Genomic DNA, 18,146 nt, shown 5'->3' on the forward strand with positions numbered 1-18,146 from the left:
TCAGTAGGAGTACTAGGTAGTTTTTGGCGTGGATTAAGAAATTTTGGGTATGTTTTTGCTATTTTTTGTACAATAGATTCCTCCTAGGGCTGGTTGAAAGTGGTAGTTTTTTGTTAAATACTCTACATATTGTAAGTAGGAGTGAAAGTTAAGCTTTGGAAGCCAATAAGCAAGGCTAGTTACATAGTGCATATGTGTACATGATTGAAAGTAAATATCAACCATGAGTGACTAATATCTTGACGGAAAACTCGAAACTATGGAATACTAGGAAAAGAAATGCATGGTTAGAAATACTAGCAATGTTCATGTCCATTGCAACGAATCATAATTAGAATAATACTTATTCACAAACTTGGTACAAAACACTCTAATTTTGATATACATATGTCACTAGAGATATATTATGTTTCAATTATAATATATTCCTTGGGCTGTTTTGGTGAGGTCAGGGAGGGATGTGGTTGGTTTTAAGATACTAATTATGGGCTTTTCTGCAAATTGGTAGACAAGTGGGATGTTGGTGAGAAAAGGCAACAACTTACCTCACAATCGTTAGATGTAGATCTAATGGTCAGAAACGACGGATGGCAGACACACCAGCATCACCAACTTAGTCTTGTGTAGGAGTACTAGCAAGATCCGTGCATTGCATGGAACATCAAGATGCATTTTTTTTATAGAACACTTGTTGTGATTGACCCTTGCGGGAGTAATCCCATGTGTAAAAACTAATGATATCTCGAGAAATATGAGATAAGGTGAAGAGGAGTGGGGTGTGGTGGTGGTTGGTGGTTGAACTGAGCGGAGGCATGGGGATTGACGACGCCGGCAGCGGCCACCAGGCCAGTTTGTTTCAGAGGCTTCCTTTCTTAATTGCTCAACAATGAGGTTTGTTGGAGATAAGGATGAATGAGGGAAGGCCTTGTCTGCAAATGTGGAGAGGGGTGCGGGTATCTTTTAGTTTAATTTCCATCCGTCGGATATAGATCGGAAGGTCTATATTGCAAGATGGCACACGTACCATCATCACCAACTCAGTTTTTTATAAGAGAAGAAATATAAGTATGGAGATACAAACGTATTATCGATACTTTCTTTCGTAAACTAGCATCTACATTCTATTCAACGCCTCGGCATGTGGGGCCTTAGCACAATGACTTCTCGACTGTGTAAAATGAAGATTTTCCCGTCGCCGACAAGGAGGGGGTGACGGCGGCGCGCTTTTTGGCTTGCTCTAGTCCTAGTAGTCATACTAGGTGGTCTAAGCACGTGTAGATTTATTCTTTTTCACGTCTCGTGTTTGCCGTACTGCCACGACTGTTCATGAATAGACGGTAAGTTATTCACGGGGAAACCCTTGTTGAGCGTGTTTGCGAGAGAGAGAGAGAGAGAGAGAGAGAGAGCGTGTGTGATATGTTAGAGACTGAGGCAATGATAACAGATTCTTTGTGTCTATGTGTGTGGAGGATAGAGAGAGACATTTACATGGGGCTTTGTGTTGTGTAACGTGGAGACACATATACATAATTAGAGAGTGAGTGTGTGAGATACACATGCGGACATGAGGAGAGATGAGGATCCAGGTAAATGGGTGTTTGTGCGTGTTTGTGTGTGTTTTTGCACGCGTTTGTGTGTGAGAGGGAGAGAGTGTATGTGGAGTAGAGAGACCACTGATGATGTAAACCTAGTATAAGGGAAGGGGAATGGTGTGACATGTGTAGTAGCGAGATAGCACGGGTGCAGGCGGGGGGAGCAGACTATTTGGAAGAGACATCGAGTGTGTGTGTGGGAGAGGGTGTGAGAGCAAGAGAAAGAGAGAGCTGGTGATGGAGAGAGAGAGGAAGAGAGGGGGCGAGAAGGGTCGTTTGTGTCCATAAATGGCGTATAGATAGGGAGACAATGTTGATGTTGTCCGAAATTGGCCTATGAACGGAGACGCAAGGGAAGCGAGTCATCGTGTGTGTGATAGGGACTTCATGAGAGATCTAGAATAGATGGTGTAGAGAACAATGTGCGAAATCGAGAACGATTATACATTAGGGAGCTATGCAAAGAGTCACGACATATATGTATACAGGGAAGGAGCTGGGGCGGGTCCGCATGTGGGAGAGATAGAAAGAGGAGAGTGGTGCACAAGGAGACAAAGTGTGCTTGTTTGCAGTGGGGGTGGTGTGTGAGGTGAGTGCGCGAGAACCACATAACTAGGGAGATAGACGTTTGGGGGCGACGTTTTTTGTGTATGGGAAATATACACTCTACATAGTGCATGTGCTTGGGTAAGAGAGATAGCGGGAGACCTAGAGAGTGAGGGAAGAGATGTGTGCATGCCCGAGAGACAAAGTGATAGAGACCTATGTGGGGGTCCGGACTTTACAAGAGAGAGGGGTGTTAATGTGCTCGTGTGCTGGTGTTTGGGGGAGAGAACGACTTCTCTCCGTGTGTGCGTGGTGGTGGGGGGTTGACTTCAGATAAAGAGTGAGGTGTCTATATTTGAGGGACTTTAGCGTAATTGAGATATTGTGCACTCATGGTTGATTAATTTGTTTGACAGTTTGTACTATGAGATAACGATACTTTTGAACATGCGTGATATACCTTGATGTACCAGAATTACAAACCTAAGATTGGAATTTTGGAATTAGACTCCATCATTAGCTTTTGTAATTCATTTAAACGGAGGTACATTTTTAAGCCGGGATTTCGTGATTTCAAATTCATATATCAAACCTAGAGATATACACACACGAGCATGTTCAAACTTTATAATCATCCACTTTATTCATACACATACACATTTTTGCTTTTGTCATCATATTTATGATAAACACATTTGGAATTTCATTTGAATTGGACCGTATGATGGTATTTGCTTGTAGTAGCTCAATGATCCATATTTGAATTGAATGGAAAATCTAAGTTTCGAGTTGGGGACATTGATTTTCAAAACTTGCACATTTTTTGCGTGCAAAACAAACAAATTGTCGGCCATGATATCATAGTTGGCCATACGAGAGCAGAATACTTATAATTCTAGGCACCAAAAGCTTTCAAACTTCCCACTCACATCGAAATATCACGCGCCCGAAAGTTTAGCCCTGTGATATTACTATTTTACCCCTGCCACATGAATGGAAAAGGGCTGCTTTGGTAACTCCATTGTTTTCCCCTCTTTGCCCCCAACATTCTTCCCCAGAGCCCCTCCCCTTCCCCTCCCCGACCCCCCCCCAACCACGGCAAGCCGCCGAATCTAGTCCTCCGCTGCAGCGGTGGACCTCACACCCCGCCGGATCTACCTTCCGCACCTTGGAACCCCCAACTGCCAACTCACCACTTCACCGGAGCCGCTTCAGCGACTGGCTTTTCCACCGCTCTAGATCTCCTTGACCGCCATCATGGTCCACTGCACCGGATCTGCTTAACCGGTGCCCTCGTCCACCACAGCATAGGCCCTTCACTGACTCCCTCGTCCGCCCCTTCGTTGGCCCTTCATACAAGCCCTCGTCCGCCGCAACAGATCCGCCTCACCGAAAGCACTGTACAACACGCCCGCCGAAGCCTTCGTCCACTGCACCGGACCCGCTCCACGGATGCCATATTCAACTCCACCGGCCCTGCTTTACCGACGCCGCAGCCTCACCAGGTTATTTCGATTTGTACTCCTTCGTTTTTTCTCTTTATCGTGCAACTGTTCACTTACCACAGATGAGCTTTCTTGTATGTCGACAGGCGCCGCAACCGTAGCACCGGAGCTGCTTCAGCGACGGCGACAGCCGGCCCAAACTCAACCGCAACACGAGCACCATCGATGATCCTTAGCTATCAAGTATGACAACGATACCCATACGCCACCGAGAATCAGGTACTATTATCCAATGGCCGGCGCCTACGTTCACTTTCCTAGCATAAGCACCGCACCTTTGAATTTCTTCAGGGCATCATTCAGTTTTTCATGAGACGCGTTATTCTGCTTGCACCTGTAGGGCCATACTTCTGGCAGTGAACATGTTACATGTGCTAAATTACATACCAGTGCACATATAGTTAATATGATTTAGTTTTGTTCTGATGCCACCTGTTGGTTCCATCAGACTTCTTAATGTTCTCTATGCTTAATTACACATCAGCAAACTAACATGTGGTTCCGCTGCTTTTTGTTCATTTTACCCTACATTTTCCGATGCTAGCTATTACATCACTGCTCCGAGCCTCTGTTCATTACTTGTTTGTGTGTTCTTGATCTTCCCAAGTTGCATGACTAATTTGATGCTTATATTAATTATGGAGCTGCCAACCCCATCAAGCAAAATATTTGTTCTTTTAGGGCTGGCACCTCGAACAAGCATAAAAATAGAGGGAAGCAGATATACTCCCTCCGATTCTATTTACTCTGCGCATAACTCTTGACCCGCATACCAAGGAGGGCACTGGTTTAATTTTTCTAGACTAATTTGCCAATTAATTAGGGCAGAGGAGGATGGGGCAGGGCACAAAACGAAACCAGCGCTAGGAATCGGCAACGCGCAGACTAATACGAGAAAACTGAGAAAAAGTATACGCAAAGTAAAAAGAATCGGAGGGAGTATTGTCGTGTATGCACACACCCTTCTTTCATTAGTTTAGATGAACCATTGATGATCAATTCGGACCAGTGCATGCGATTAAAATTAATTTTACCTAAATAGATGGTGCAGAATAAACTACAACAACTAGATTTGCAACCACGGGATGTTGACGATATCTTCAAAGAACATTGCACCAGCAGCTAGGCTTCACAACAACATATGGTAAGCCAGTGTGTTTTAGTACATGTGAAATGTAATGCGAGTGGGCTGCTTTCTTGGCTTGTGCCCTCAACGTGTAATCCTACCGAATTACAAATAGTTCAGTTGTCTGCTTTGCTGTATTGCTTGATTCGAATGCTTTTTTGTTGTTACGCTATACCTGAGTTGGCCAATATGTCAGCAGTGCCTGCTATACTATCGTAAAGAAATGCATGCCTATTTCATTTGAGTCCTTAACTTTTCCTCTCAACTTCATCACAAGACTGTCTTCGTAATTTATATGAGGCCACACTGTTAAGTGCTTTCTCAGATTATTTCAACTGCTTAGATGCCTTGGCAACTTAAATATAACGGTTGTACACTCCCTTTCAACTAGGGATGTCAACTGGGTCCGGTTTAATCCCGATTAAAGTCCACTAGTGGTATGATAGTTCAAAAGAGTTTTTGTTTTTTTTTTAGGAAAATGAACTAGGGAGGTAGCAAAAACTAACTAGATGGGACTGGCGGATTTCATTTATTTGCCACTTACATCCCTAGTTTCATCTTACCATTTTAATTTCTTTTCGGTTGATGCTGCTTCGAACCATTTAAATATAGTTTGCCATGCTCGGCAATAATTTGTCCGTCGTTTACCATGTAAGCTTACTGCCTGGATCATACGATAACTATCTCTTACTGATGTCCAGCGGAAACTTTTCAGGATGCCGTTCACACTAGGACACAATGTACAACCCCAGAATCTATTTGTGGAAGCAGTGCGCCATCCATGTTACCAGATGGTAGCAGTTCAGAGGCAACACCGCCGGAGAGCAGTCTGAGCACATATATTATAGTGCTTGAGGCTCTACTAGAGGCAGAAAGAGATGGTGTGGCTGCCATGAATGAGGTAATATTTATCTTGAGGCTGGAATTATGGAATTAGCGGCACGCATTATGCAAGCAACCCAAGAATTGGAGGAAGTAAGAATATTGCATTTGAAGACGGAGGAGGTCCTGCTGTTTCTGCTATCTAAAGCCCAAGATAATCCCGGTTCTTCTTTAGATACCAGTTGAAATTTTCATTAGATTATTGTACTTGCATGTTGTGTCATGTCTCTGAATGGATTATGTTGCAAGACCCCCTATGGTGTCCATGTGTTGTAATGATCTGAATTTTTTAGGCGAGGTAATCCTCAGTACTTGTATGATTGACATAAGGTGAACTGTTTGTCGTGTGAGCATATTGTATTGGATGAAATAACTGTTCAACTCAGAGTGTATGCAACCTACTGAATTCAAAGATCACGACATTTCTAAATCATAATCATATATAAAGGTGGAATAAATCTTTGTTGTGGTTTTGAAGAAATAAATAACAAAACATATAATTATCTGTGGATATTCGTAATCGAATACAAATTGGATTTAAATTTAGTTTGCCAGGTCCCAGGGCAAACGTGAATGCTAATTCTCCCAAGTTTTGAACAAAGCGGCTAAACACCCACTATAATTTGTGGGCTGCTCGAAGCAAGTGTTTGTGAGATGAAAATTACTGTCTACCCCTGACACTTGACATCCTTATCAACAGGATTTACACTGCTGTCGATAGGGGTAGACTAGTAACTTCAATCAGACGTGACACGACGGCCTCTGAGCCCATTCAGACACGGTGGGCGCCAAACATGGGCGGCAAAACACATTTGATTCAAGCTCGTCCGAAAGACATGTCTCTCTTCCTCCATTTCCCCATTCATACACGGTGGGCGGCAAAACAAACTCTCCTCGTCCGAAATCGATGTAGGCTTATATTTTAAATAGGGGCAGATGTGTAACTTCCATCAGACGTGACACAACCGCCCTACTTGTCAGCCCCATTCATACAGCATGGGCGCCAACCATGGGCGGCAAAACACCCTCTCCTCGCCCGAAATCAATGTAGGCTAATATTTTAAATAGGGGCAGATGTGTAACTTCCATCAGACGTGACACAACCGCCCTACCTGTCAGCCCCGTTCATACATCGTGGGCGCCAACCGTGGGCGGCAAAACACCCTCTCCTCGCCCGAAATAGTTACCGGCAAATATTTGGGAGGTGCGAGATTACCGTCCTATCCCCAACCGACGCGATGTTCGAAATTTTAAACGGGGGATAAGTTCGTAACTTTCCCCCATTTCAGAGAAGCGCGTCCCAAAGTTTGAGATCCCCCTCCCCTCCATTTCCCCATTCATACACCGTCAGCGGCACGACAACCTCCGCACTGCGGCCAGCCTCCTCCGTCCGCCACCCCATCCTCCACCTTGCCGGAGCCGCTACCCCTACCCCGTCGTCCACTGCAAGAGATGGACGTCTCTCATCCACGGCGCTGGACCAGGATCCTTTCATCGCCTCCTCTCGCTTCACCGACCCCGTCGTCCACCTTGCCGTTGCCGCTCCTACAACCGCCTCGTCCACAGCAACAGGATATATCCCCCGACCCGGCCGTCTGCCGTCTAAAGTCTTCTTCCCCGCCGCCGACAGCCATCGCACCCGCAGCACCCTCAACGTATCAGCATAGGCCTACATGGCGTCGTAAGAGAGATGGTACTCTTCCATATGTGCTTAAGTTATTGATCTCACCCGGAAAATAGATCGTAATTTGTTTACTGTACTTTTCTTGTCCGTACCAAATCGTAGTGGCTAGTTGAAAGCAAACATTGGTTGTGAAGTAGCTTTGTCCGGTTTGCACCTTCAGATCCACCATGGCATGGGCACTATACTCGTAAAGCTTATGGTTTCCCCCCTTTATATTCGCTACCATCATCGTAGGTGCTTCGTGTCGTGCTAGCACTGCTCCTCAAGACCTCAACCCAAAGCTTACATGTTGAAATACGAATCTGATATGATGCTCATATCACTAAAATAGAGAACGTTTAATTGGTCACCTAATGTTCCTATATTCATTTCGAAAAGCATGTGCGCCACCCACTGGTCCAGCTAGTTCCACTTTCCTAATTTTTCTCTTGATGCTTAGGGTTTTCCCCTTTTATCTACTCTACTATGATCTGCGTAGGGGCTTTCTGTCATACTAGCATTACTCCACCCTTCAAGCTAAACAACACAACACTCAGAATTCGTTAGCTTAGTTGTTCAAATATGATTGTGATATGATACTGATATTAGTTAACCGACACATTTAGTTGGTTAGCTAAAGGTCCCACTTGAGTTTCCAAATGCATGTCACGACATATAGAGAGACAGCATAATTGCATTACTTTGTCACTTGTTGATCGTAATTTCTTGTCCATACCAAATCTTAGTTGTTATTTCAAAGCAAACATCGGTTGCTAACTACCCTTTGCGCGGTTTGCAGCTTCAGATCTGCCATCCCACTGCCACGGTCAACACTGTACTCATCGTGCTTATGTTTTCCCCATTTTATGATGACCACAATCAGCCTACGTGGTTTGTGTCGTAATAGCACTGCTCCACCCATCGAGCTAAACAAGCTTAGTTGTACAAATTCATATATGATATTATTGCTGATATTAGTAAAACTGAGAGATGTTTAATTGGTTAGCTAAATGTTCCTACTTTAGTTTCAAAATGCATGTGAGCCACATATGGAGATACCGGAAAGAATAGTATTTCTATATGCGCTCTAGTTCATCATGGGTGGCCAACCGACATTGTATTAAAAGACTTGTAATATCTTCAATCTGCTTGCTCTTCTGCTCTTCTTTAAGATGATACTCTTCTCTTGTGGTCGACTGGTCAGGTCGAGTTGTTCTCCCTTAGTATATTTTGAATCTGTCAGGTCAGGTCGACTTGTTCTTCTTTACTATATGTTGAAGCTATCATCTGCGAAGTGTCATCACTTCTGGAGCTCTCATATTTTGAGTAGTAGGCCACATTATATTAATGCACACAACAAATTACAGCATGCATGGCATCTTTTAAAAGAATTGCAGAGATAGCACAAAGGGGTTTACAGGGAGGCAGTATTGGATTAGAATCACTTCTGCATTACAAAGAAAATCTCACTTGTTTTTATGTTTTCATGCATGTCAGATATTGAACATTATCAAAATGAGTATGAGAATGGGCGCACAAGAGGAATATTGCGGAATGATCCACTGCCTAACAAACTTGGCATGGTGGAGGATGGCCTATCTTATTCACCCATCAAGGTGCTTGCTCTAACTTTGCAAAGTTTTATTGGTCGCACATATTTTGCTTCTGACCTCTTGCATTACTTCTACTTTGTTACACCATCTGCTTAGTTTAAGCATCATATATGAGTATATGCCATACCTATCCATTTTCTGTACCTATTCCATGTGTCGTCACACTATGTTTTTTCAGTCAAATGTTGTTCTTTCGTAATAGGTGTCCAAAAGGAAGAGGGTGAGTGCAGGTCGTCAAGGAATACAAACTAGGCATTTGGAAAAGGTAGTGATACCTGTTAAATCAGATAGATCAGCAGCCATAGAAAACACAGGCCCAACTGTACCACACTTTACCCCTACTCTAGTGGCCAAACCCCTATTAGAACTGCTGGGAGCCCAGCGTCAGGTACTGTCTATGATATCAATTCAAAATTTGAACTCCTAAATTTCTGCTTGTGCCTTACCTTCTCTCTTGTATGAAAACTAATTTCAGATGAATCTCCTGGCTCAAAGGATCATACGATCTCAAAACAATAATGGGCTCTGCATTGCTCTTGTCAGTACCTCTCTCCCTTTTGCCTTGTAACGATGTACTTAATTAATTGCTATTTGATTATGTATCATCAGTCTGCACCTGAGCTTCATTATCCTCTGTTTCTTCCAATATTATTTGATCTATATTTACTCTTTGCAAAATGTAGAATAATGGCAACGCTTATAAAGAATTTTCTTTGGGGAATTTATTGAATTATCCTTCCATCAACATGGAGAAGGGCTTTGTCCAGCCCGTGTTAACATGTAATGTAAGTTCATACTTCTTAAGCCTTCAAACTTTGTTCTAGTATAGATTTGGATAGGCATCATTTCCTCCATTGTTGTTTGCTTTGCTGTTTACATCTAATTGGATGTTTGCAACAACTACCAGTTTCAAATTGTAGTTGTAAAAACATGTTCCTTATGCAGAACAGATCCATTTATTTGCTTATATAATTGTGAAACCTGTTATGTGTCTCCTTGTTTCTCTTTCAGACTCGTATCTCTTACGCCAGGCAGAACTTTAGGGAAGATAGTGAGCCAAACCATCTTGAGGACAGCGAGATGACCCCAAGGTCCTATCTTGATGAAGGCAGTGAGTTGAAGCTACTCACCAGCAGGTGTGAGACAACCTCTGTGCAGTCGCTGCCTCAATCAGTTCGACTTCTTCAGTCTCAATTTAAAGCGGAAAGGCTTGCTTCAGCTCAGCTCCGACTTGAAGTCAAAGATGCAATGAACATGTCAGAGGACTGCCGTGCACACTATCATGCCTTAAATCTAGTGTTGATGCATCTATCGTTGACACAACTGAGGTCTACTCAGCTTCTTCAGCTGTTTGGGGGGGCCCGACCTGGCTAGGCCTAGTGCCTTCTGAAGTGCTCTCAGTTTTGTGTATTCTTTTGTCGGCGCGTTTATTTGCACTGGTGGCAAACTTTGATGCCCAGTGGATGTAATATGTGTGATAGCCGTGATAGCCTAGCGTAAGTTGCTTGCTTATTTATTTCCTTGTTGTCTTGTTTATTTGTTTGCTTCTAGTCATTGCAGTTCTTTTCCGCGGTTTGCTAGTGGCTGCAATAACCTATTTTTTAAAACTAGGCCACAATAACCATGGGATAATATTTACTGTAGTGACACTGGGCCTCCTACGGGCCATAGAAACAGTGGGCCTTCTACGGGCCATAGAAACAATGGGCCTTCTATGGGCCGTATCATCAATGGGCCTTATACGGGCAGTATGATTGATGGCCAAACATGGGCCAATAGCAGGCCACAATATGGCCGTAAATGGGCTAGAGTTGGAATCGTCCGTTCATGGGCCGACCATAACGGGCCATCATTAATAGGCCGTATTTGATGACGCTATGAAAACGGCCCAACGTATTAACGGACCACAAACGGGCCGACTGTAACCACGGGCTGAATTTGGCCCACAAGCAGAAAATGACAGTAACGGGCCGTAAGTAAACGAATGCTGGAAATGAGCCCAAGAATAAATGGGCTTTGAGAAGGCCAAAGATAACATGGGCTGGAAATGGCCCAATGGAATAACGAGCCGTTAATGGGTATAAAGTGATACACTGTTCATTACGGGCCAGTTTCACCACGGGCCGTTAATGGGTGTAAAGTGATACACTATTCATTACGGGCCAGTTTCACCATGGGTCGTTAATAGGCCAAGATTTACATAGGGCCTCATATGGGCCGAAAGACGTCATGGGCCATACATGGGCCAGAAGTGAAAACGGGCTGAAATCATATTGGGTGGCCCAGATGACGCTACTGGGCCTAATTCGGATAGGGCGTAACGGGCCTTGGGTTAGTGGGCTGTAAATGGGCTATATGCGAACAAGCCGTTAACAGGCTTTACATGGGCCGGCCCGCCACTTTTTGACCAAGTCAAACGGGTCGGCCTTTTCACAGGAATGGGCCTCTGTTGGGCCGTGCCACGTGTCGACGTATCATAGGCGCCTATCTGACCCACTGACGAGCTGACACGTGTTTCGTCTGGCCAATAAGAATTTTACACGTGGAAATTTCCCATTGGTCGGGGCTGTTAACGGGTTATCGGATCCAAAACCCGACCCGATAGCTTAACGGCGTTTCGTTACGGTGGATGCCACGTGTCGGTCACCCTTGACGAAAGCACTTCTGTGACGCGCGATTTATCGTCATGGAAGTGGACACTTCCGTGATGATAATTTTGGTAATGTCATGGAACACTTCTACGACAGCACATGTATGACTATCTTGATTCTGTCATAAATTTTTCATGGATGTACATGCATGACAAAAAACGCGACCTACTGTGACAAACACGTATCATCACGAAAGTGTATTTTTTTGTAGTGAAGCCCGGCAGCGTCAAGCACCTCGTCGTCGAACACCTCCCCCTCGGCGGGCACCCTGGTGCTCGCCGTCCATGGGAGGTGGACGAACATGTCGTCGCTCACCTTTAGGTACTTGCCCGAGCCGGAGGCGGTAGAGGAGGAAGGATGGTCATCAACCAACTCCTCCTTGGCAGCGGCCTTGCCGGCCTCCGCGGCAGCGGCCTTGTCGGTCTATCCGGCAGGCCCCTTGGCGGCGTCCTCAGTAGCACCCTTGGTGGCGTCCTCAGCAGCACCCTTGGCGGCCTCCTCAGCGGCAATCTTGTCGACCTCGGCCGCGTCATCCCTGGCGACCTCCTCGATGACAGTGTCCACGTCCTCCCAGTCCGCCGAGGAAGGATTTGGATACCAAGAAGGGGAATGAGGCGAACTCAAGACCAAATTTTGAAAGAAGAAAAACGAGCGGGGACAGAAGGCAAACAACTCACCCGTGCCAAGTTGGGAAGAAGTGGCCCCCTCCCCACCAACATTCGGTGCCGGGACAGAGCCGCCGGCGCCCGGGTTGCCTCCTCCTCCGTGCGCTTGGGCTCGGTGCTTGGCGCCCTTGCCAGGGACGCCCCTCAGGGCGGCGTGGTTGATGGGGGCGGCGTGTTGGTGGTGGCCCTCGGTGGATCCTCCTGCTGCCGTCCTCCTCCTGCAACCACGGCAAGGTCAGCACCAAGAGATCGTGTCCCAGCACACGTTGATGGGGAGCGAGTGATGAACCCACGCTGGGGCTGAGCCGGGGGCTGCTATCCGGGCTGCTCTCCACCACCAGCGGCGTACTCGAGGTGCCCGCCGGGGGCTGGCCGCCTGACGAGGCCCTAGCCCACTTCACCACCCTCTGGGCCAACGTCTCCATATCCCCGCGAAGATGAAGACAAGTCAAGAAAAGCGGGATGGTCTGAGGGGACCGAGATGAAAAAAGACAAGATACTTACTCATCCTCCGCCTCCTCTTCCGTTGCCTTCCTCTTCCTCCTCGGGCTAAGGGACCCGAGGTCAAAGATGACCCCCGTGTCGTCGTCTGCGGGAGGAGGGGAAGCGGGTGGAGTCCGAGGACTCTTGGACGAAGAAGAGGCAGTCACTTTCTTCTTCGCCACTGCAGCCTTCACCGCCTTCCTCGCCGCCGTGGCCCTCATGTGGCGCACGGATGCCTCCTGAGTTTGTTGCGGTTGCGCGGCCCTGCCGGGCCGGACCGGCTCACCAGAGCTGGCCCTCTGCAGGACACACCCTCTCCCCATGGCCGGGGGGTCGACAGCCTCGACCTCCGCCCCGGATGACCCATCGACCACATCTTCAATGAGAGGGGCCCCGGTGCCAGCGCTTCTGGCCTCCTCAGTGGATTTCGCCCACTGGGCGAGCTCCTTCTCCTCCGCGGCCGTCGTGGCCTCGTCCTCCACGCCGTCAGCGCTGCCGGCCTCCTTGGCGAGCGCCGCCTCCGACGCCCTGGCGGCGATATAGTCCAGCTCCGCTTGGGTGGTGTCCTGGATGAGCAGCGGCTCGTCGCGGATGTACTTCTCTGACAAGGTGTCGAAGAACTTCTGCACCTGATCCGCCTTCAGCTCGGCCCAATTCGGGTCAAGGCCGTGCGCGTTAAAGTCCGGCATCATGGCGATGATGTCGGTTTGGCAGGAGTTGTTGCTCAGCGGGACCACCCTCGCCGGCAACCCAAACAGGGGCCCCTTGGCGACCTTGCCGGCCTTCGTGGCCTTGCCGGTCCTCTCGGTCCTGCCATCACGGTTCACGTCGAGCTGAAAAAGCCGCTGGGAGAAGTGGGCGTGCCCCATCACCGTGAAGTTGTGGTTCAAGCCGGGGCGAAGCCGCATGATGTCAGCCGCATTCCTGAAAAGCCAGGCCGGCCTCCCCTTGTTGTGCAGTGGAGTGATTCGGCGGCGGCTGAAATCCACCCCAATCATCTCCAAGGTGAGCCCGGCAATGGTGAGGCGATGGATCCTAGTGGTTGCGACCTTGAGTTTCTCAACCTGGGCGTCGACATCGCCCCAGTCGTCTCCGCGAACTGGCGGCGCCTGGCAAACCTGGCAAAATTCCTGTGGGTCCTCCTCCTCAATCTAGCGCCACCGGCTCCGCTACTCCTCCCACCTCTCCTTCTGAGCGTCCTCTGGATATGTCCCCTTCTCCTGGGTCCTTGGGATCCAGGCAACACAACCAGAGATGGCGCCTCCCTTCTAGATCCAAGGATAGAAGTAGTGGCGGAAAAGCGCCATGTTGCGATGCACTCCGGCGAAGCCCTCACAGAGATGGGCGAAAAGGGCCATGCACACCATGGCATTTGGAGTGAAATCCAGAAGGTGGAAGCCATAGGTGTGCATGAGATCATTGAAGAAATCGGAGAAAGGGGGCAGAGGCCGCAGGAAAAGTAATCGATGAAGAATGGGTACCGATTCGGGCCGGCCTTGGCGAAATCAGTGGGGATGATGCGCGTGGCCGAATGCCCCTTCGTCTCCCCCCATCTTGCACCCTCACAGGGGTTTGAAGTTGTCCCAGAGATGGACCGCATCGACCGTCGAGGGAAAGTAGGCGAGTTGCGTCCGCCGCGCCGCCAACTCACTCTCCGGCGGCTCCTTCCCCCCGGCGTTCTTGGCCACTCCTTTGCCTTTGCTGGTTTTGGGTGCCATGGCGGCTGCGAGAGGTGGAGGATGAAGGACAGCGAAGACGCGACGGCGGCGAGCAAGAGCTTGAGGAGGAAGAAAGAGGGGACGACGGTTCCGAGATTGGAGAAGGCACAGAGGGTAAATGAGCAGCGCGCCCGCGGTTATTCCTTTTTATGGGGAAGGCGCGGGCCGCCGCTTTACCATTTACTACGACATGACGCATGCATGCGGGAACCGCCCCACGCATGACCCCCACGTCAAAACCTGACCCTCCACGTCACGCGTTCAACGCGGATCGTGGGGAAGCGTAGCGAGCGAAGGAGTTACTACAAGTAAAAATCCGCCCGCCTGCCCGCGCACCGTTCTGGGCCTAGCCCAACAACGCGTCGCGCTTATGTGTGGCCCAGGCCCGGGAGCTCTTGTCCGTGTACAAAAGTAGGGGCTCTCCTTTGTACCCCTTTACTTGTGCACGGGTAGTCAGAGCCGCGCCCGCGGCCACACTGAGCAGGGCAGAGGAGGGAAGCCGGAGCACAAGACAACCGAAGCAACGCCAAGACTAGAGACACAAAGAGCAAGAGGGCGAGGTGGACTCCCCCAGCAAAACCCTTGCCGGGGCAGCGTCCGCAACCCCGGCAAGAGCCTTGCCTGGGCACCTTGCCCAATGCTAGCAGAATGTGCCGCCCCTGAGCGAAGGGGTTCCAACGCCATCACCCACATTGGAACCAAGACTCGGGAGGCACCTCCATGGTGGCATGCAGATCTTTGTGGAGATCATAAATACACAAGATCAGATGAGGACCAGAAGACGACGATCCTTGGCAAGATTCTTGCCAAGGAAATCCACGAGACCCCTGGCAAGATCCTTGCCGGGGACGACCGCGGTGCCACGGCAAGACCCTTGCCGGGCCCCCGGCAAGAACCTTGCCGAGGACATCTGCGGGGCCGCAGCTAGGCCCACAGCTGCCAAGACTCCACCGCCGCTCCCATGGAGCTGCTAGCTCAACTAGCTGGACAGGCATCTGCGTGGCAGCGTGCGGCCTCCACACTGACTCAGCAAGCACCTATGTGGTGGCATGCAGATCTTCGTGAAGACTCCGCCACCACGCCAGCCCAACAGCCAGCCAACGTGGCGCTACAACGCCTCGTCAGCTCGGACGCGTGTCGGAGCCAGGCGAGGTGGTGACAGCTGGGACGAGCTTCCTTGCTGACCCTGATAAAGCAAGAGGGGCACGTCGGCAGCGCATTAAATGCGTTTGTCCGACAGTGCCAGAGGATAGACTCAGCCACTATACACCTTTCCACCTCCTGTGTGCCACTGTGGCGACCCCTTTTTGGCTATAAAAGGAGGCCCGAGGCGTACTGGAGGGGATTCGGATCTTTGGAACTAGATACACACCGTAGCTAGTTCAAGGACTCAAGAACACTCAAATATACATCAAAGAAGGACTAGGGTATTACGCTTCTCCGTGGCCCGAACCTGGGTAAATGATCCTTGTGCTAACCGCCAGACCCGCTCTTTGCACAACCCCGCGCCCGCCAACCATAGAAGGGATTCTGGTGATTCCATAGGTGTCGTTCCTACCGGCAGGCGCCAGAAAAGAGCTTTATGTCTACTACACAACCTTCTTCTTGTAGACGTTGTTGGGCCTCCAAGTGCAGAGGTTTTTAGGACAGTAGCAAATTTCCCTCAAGTGGATGACCTAAAGTTTATCAATCCGTGGAAGGCATGGGATGAAGATGGTCTCCCTCAAACAACCCTGCAACCAAATAACAAAGAGTCTCTTGTGTCCCCAACACACCCAATACAATGGTAAATTGTATAGGTGCACTAGTTCAGCGAAGAGATGGTGATACAAGTGCAGTATGGATGGTAGATATAGGTTTTTGTAATCTGAAAAAATATAAAAACAGCAAGGTAACTAATGATAAAAGTGAGCGAAAACAGTATTGCAATGCGTTGAAACAAGGCCTAGGGTTCATACTTTCACTAGTGCAAATTCTCTCAACAATAATAATACAATTGGATCATATAACTATCCCTCAACATGCAACAAAGAGTCACTCCAAAGTCACTAATAGCGGAGAACAAACGAAAGGATTATTGTAGGGTACGAAACCACCTCAAAGTTATTCTTTCTGATCGATCTATTCAAGAGTCCGTAGTAAAATAACACGAAGCTATTCTTTCCATTCAATCTATCTAGAGTTTGTGCTAGAATAAAACCTTAAGACACAAATCAACCAAAACCCTAAAGTCACCTAGATACTCCAATGTCACCTAAAGTATCCGTGGGTATGATTATACGATATGCATCACACAATTTCAGATTCATCTATTCAATCAACACAAAGAACTTCAAAGAGTGCCCCAAAGTTTCTACCAGAGAGTCAAGACGAAAATGTGTGCCAACCCCTATGCATAAGTTTACGAGGTCACGGAACTCGCAAGTTGATCACCAAAACATACATCAAGTGGACCACGTGAATATCCCATTGTCACCACAGATAAGCACATGCAAGACATACATCAAGTGTTCTCAAATCCTTAAAGACTCAATCCGATACGATAACTTCAAAGGGAAAACTCAATCCATTACAAGAGAGTAGAGGGGAGAAACACCATAAGATCCAACTATAATAGCAAAGCTCACGATACATCAAGATCGTGCCGAATCAAGAACACGAGAGAGACAGAGATCAAACACATAGCTACTGGTACATACCCTCAACCCTGAGGGTGAACTACTCCCTCCTCGTCATGGAGAGAGCCGGGATGATAAAGATGGCCACCGGTGAGGGATCCCCCCTCCGGCAGGGTGCCGGAACAGGGTCCCGATTGGTTTTTGGTGGCTACAGAGGCTTGCGGCGGCGGAACTCCCGATCTAGGTTATTTTCTGGAGGTTTCTGTATTTATAGGAATTTTTGGCGTCGGGAACAAGTCAGGGGGGGTTCCCGAGTCATCCACGAGATAGGGGGTCACGCCCAGGGGGGTAGGGCATGCCCTCCACCCTCGTGGACGGCTCGGAACTCTTCTTGACCAACTCTTTTACTCCGAAGGCTTCTTTTGGTCCATAAAAAATTGTCAAAAATTGGCACGTCAATGGGACTCCGTTTGGTATTCCATTTTTTCTGTAAAACTCAAAAACAAGGAAAAAATAGAAACTGGCACCGGGCTCTAGGTTAATAGGTTAGTCCCAAAAATCATATAAAATAGTATATAAATGCATATAAAACATCCTAGATGGATAATATAATAGCATGGAACAATAAAAAATTATAGATACGTTGGAGACGTATCAAGTACATAACTGCTTCGGAAGCAGCAAATGAAGGAGTCTGGATGAAGGAGTTCATATCCGATCTAGGTGTAATACCTAGTGCATCGGGTCCAATGAAAATCTTTTGTGACAATACTAGTGCAATTGCCTTGGCAAAGGAATCTAGATTTCACAAGAGAACCAAGCACATCAAGAGATGCTTCAATTACATCCGCGATCAAGTCAAGGAGGGAGACATAGAGATTTACAAGATACATACGGATCTGAATGTTGCAGACCCGTTGACTAAGTCTCTCTCACGAGCAAAACATGATCAGCACCAAGACTCCATGGGTGTTAGAATCATTACTATCTAATCTAGATTATTGACTCTAGTGCAAGTGGGAGACTGAAGGAAATATGCCCTAGAGGCAATAATAAAGTTGTTATTTATATTTCCTTATATCAT

Source organism: Triticum urartu, chromosome 6A (assembly GCF_056163025.1).
Source record: "Triticum urartu cultivar PI428250 chromosome 6A, HENAU_Tu73, whole genome shotgun sequence".
NCBI lineage: Eukaryota > Viridiplantae > Streptophyta > Magnoliopsida > Poales > Poaceae > Triticum > Triticum urartu.